The following is a 4,142-nucleotide window of genomic DNA, read 5'->3' on the forward strand; positions in this document are numbered from 1 at the left end:
ATCAAGCTGTTGCCGTAAGTGCCATTGCAGAAAAGTAAGAGAATCCAGTGGAAACCCAAAGCAGGAAGTGTTAACTTAGATGGAGAATGTGGGGAAGATGCGATTCAAAGGTTCAGGTAAGAGTCCCAGACACAAAGCTGAGTTTTCCAGGGGCAGGGGATTTGGCTCAGCGGCACAGCACCTGCCTGGCAAATGAGAGGTCCTGAGTTTGATCCTCTGTACAAAAAAAACAAAAAACTGAGTTTTTCAGGCAAAGAGCACACGGAGACCTGAGAGAAGAAGGTGATCATGCACAAAGAAAACTGGAAAGGCCAGGGTACTAGAGCCTGGTGAGGGGACAGGCAGGATCTTCAGATGGCCATAGTGGGCTCCAAGCCACTACTCCTGAGGAGCAGTTTGGAAATGTACACAGGCAATTTACTCATCAGGCCATGACATGGTGTGGGCACTTAATGCCTGAAGACCATCCTGATCTCAGCAGCCTGCAGATGTCCTATTGAACATTCATATAGGTGAAAAAAGGTTTTATACATTAAAAATGAGCTACTTTTGCAGGGTTGTAATATGTGAATTTTTAAGGGATATAACTATCACACAAATGAAAGGATGATGGTTCTTTGTTATGTTCAGGGATTTGCTAAGTGCTAGTCACCTTTTTAGAGAACTGTATCACTGACCACGGTGTCACAGTATTCAGAATACATTTGTTACATTTGTATTGTCACATCCAAGGTGATCTCACATACACGTACAAACATCTAATTATGTTTAAAGAGCATACCAAAATCATATGATTATTTTATAATTTTTTGAAATATGTTTAGTTAGGGAACATTATCTGCAAACTTCATTTCAAAATAAAGAAATATTATAAAAATATTATTAAAGGGCCAGGAATTTAGTTCAGTGGTTCCACTGCCTGCCTCGCAAGTGTAAAGACTCAAGTTCGATCACCAGCACCAATAAAATAATAATAATAATAATAATAATAATAAATATGAAATCGAACAGTGGGGCTGGTAAAAAAATGACCATTCTAGCCAGGTGTTGTGGCACATGCCTGAAATCCTAGCACTTGGGGGGCTGAGGCAGAAGGATCATTGTGAGTTTGAGGTATCCTGTGCTACATAGTTCAAGGCAAGTCTAGGCTATTTTTCTTTTAAACCACCATTCTAGGAGTATGTAAGATAGAACTGCTCTGATATATTATCCACTAGCACTGTGTCTTGATTTCTATTTTCAGTTAGCTGAGTACTGAAATTTGCAATTGGATCTCTGTTTCACAACTAGAACATAGTAGGTGGTAAATGAATGATTTCTTAGAAAAGACTTTGAGAAAGTCTCTAGTCTGGGAAATAGATTAGAGCAAAGATTTCTAGATCAGTGCTGTCCTACAGAAATATAACACACCCACACAAAAAGAGAAATATAACACAAGCCTCAAATGTGGGCCATATATGTAATTTAAAACTTTCTAGTAGCCACATTTTTAAAAAGTAAAGGAAACAGATGGTATTAGTTTTAATATCTTATTAGAGGGTTGGGGATTTGGGGCCAAATTCGATCCCCAATACCACACACACACACACACACACACACACAAATATCTCCAAAATAATTTCAACATGAGATCAATATGAAGAACTATCGATGTGATGTTTTACTTTTTTTTCCACATGCAACCTTTGAACTCTATAGTGGAATTTTATGGAGTAAAACCCATGCAGGTACAATGTGGGCCATAGCCATGATCAACCAATAAAGTTACAAGTATAGTAACTTAGGTAATAGTGGTCCAATTGGGAAACAAGTCACATAACAAATGTGGATGGAAAAAACAAAGACTTCTGGGAAATGGTGGGTCCAGAGGTCTCTGGTCACCCCCCAGGGTGGCTGATATCTATCTAGACTTAATTAGGCCCAGTGTTTGTTCTTTGAGAAAGTATATGGGTCTCATCATCTTGTCTTTATCTTAAGGCCCAGTATCCAACAGATGTGTCTTGGGCTGCAGTTGTGATGTTTCACCTTCGTTCTGACTCTCTCGAGGACCTAGCCCTATCTGACTGCCTATTTTGGCCTAACTTGGCTGTTTATTTATTTATTTTTTGGTACTGGGGATCGAACTCAGGTCTTTGTGCTTGCAAGGCAGGCGGCAGCACCACAAACTCAGGCTGTTTATAATACCACCAGTATTGTTTTATTAACAGCTCTGTGCCTTAGTTTCCTAGAATGCAAAATGATAATAAAAACAACAACAAACACTACCTCAGAGTTTGTGGGGGGGGTTAATGAAAGAGCACAATAAATGTTATTATTCTTTGTAACATGCTTGTCACCACACATGGTAAATGAGGCTGGAAGAGGGAACATACTGCAGCCAACGCTCCCAGGAGGCTTAGATGCCTGGGGGAGTGATTTTTATGTGATCCACCATCACTTTCTTCATACAGCAAGGCTTCATAGTTACTCAACTATAATTAATGTTCTTTTATATATAAAGTAATGTTTTTGCCCATGGTAGATGCTTAATATTTGTTAAATATATTAAACTAAACAAACATCTAGTGCATCCTTAGGCAAGGATTCTGCAAGTAGCAGGAAAGGCAAGAAGAAAGCAAAACAAACTCAAATCGGCTAATCAGAAAATAAGAATTAAGCTCTTTGATTTTTTTAACAAACATGAGGTATAGTACTATTGAAACAGCTGATTCTATGCAAATTGAGCTCCTCATTCCACAAAGTCAAAGAATGCAAATCATGGACAAAATGAAGACGTTAGACAAGTAATTTTTAGAAATAATAATAAGAGAACTATCTCCTGTCACCAAGAGGAGGTTCTGAATGAAAATCCAAATTGTTTTGTTTGTCCTGATCTTATATAGATAAGAGCATGAATAACAGCTCTTTGCATTTCTAACACCCCCCCATGTCCAGTCCTGAAATGGGGGGAAACTGTCAATGAACTCTACCATTATTATTATTATTCTTTGTACTGGGGATCAAATGTCAACTAATTTAGCATACTCTGCAAAAAAACCTCCTTACTGGGAGAAAAAGTTATCTATTCTTATGCTAACCTTTATCCTTTTTCCTGTGATGACTGCCTATTTATAAGCTAACTAAACTCTCTATTACACTCTATTTCACTGTCATTGTCATTTTATAGAGAAAAGTGTATACTTTGCCTGAGGACAAACACTATGGTAGACCTGGGATTTGAATGTAGCCAGTATGGCCAGAGTTAATGTTCTTAATTATGCCATGCCAAGTAGGGTCCCCACCTCACACAAAAGTCACTTGTTTTGTCACAGTCTGTTTATTTTTCAATTCTTTCTTATGAGTCTCTAGGTCAGGGAGTGACTAGTCACTAATGTAACTCTATCTCAGGCCTGCACCCACAGAAAATACTTAATTGGCAGCCGGTATTCTAGGAAAATGAATATTCAAAGATAGGAAAGTGTGAAACACTATGGCTTACCTCTGAACAATAAATAGGCAATTTACCAAGTTAGAGGAGGAAAACTATTCTATTGTGCTGGGAGGGGTGAGTTTGTCTGTTACAATACCTGGACAAAAGGTATTACTTTTAGACAATGTGCTTAGAGAGGAAATAACAGTTTCTTTTGCTTCCTTACAGAATTACAGGTAGTGAAGTGCTGAAGGACAGGAGCCTGTAAAAGTAGCAAGGTTCTAGTCTGCCTTATATCTGAGGCTCCAAGTTTGAGGTTTTGTAATGTGAAGTCTGTTAAGAGACATTAAACATCGAGATAAAGCAACAGGCAAGGTCACAGTTAAGTGTTGGGAAAGCTAAACTCATCAAAGGGGTCTTTGTACTTCAGGATCTTCCCACCAAATCTACAGTTTTGATGGAAACATAGTTCTGGAGTGGGTGAGCCAAGGGGCCCAGGTTAAGGAACAACGTTCGGCACCCTCTAAAAGTTTGGTTAGCCATAGTCCAGCCTCTAAAATTTCGGTTTCAAGAAACGAAGGCGCGTATCTTCCATGAAGGAAACTTGTTGGCATTATCTGAGACGACATACGCAGCTTCCCGGGACCTTTCTGGCGAGCACCTCAATCTTCCTCCTCCTTCTTCCACCTCCCCACCTCCCCACCTCCCCACCTCCCCACCTCCCCACCTCCCC

The sequence above is a fragment of the Fukomys damarensis genome, unplaced genomic scaffold, assembly GCF_012274545.1.
Source record: "Fukomys damarensis isolate Sample0158 unplaced genomic scaffold, DMR_v1.0_HiC HiC_scaffold_16, whole genome shotgun sequence".
Classification (NCBI taxonomy): Eukaryota; Metazoa; Chordata; class Mammalia; order Rodentia; family Bathyergidae; genus Fukomys; species Fukomys damarensis.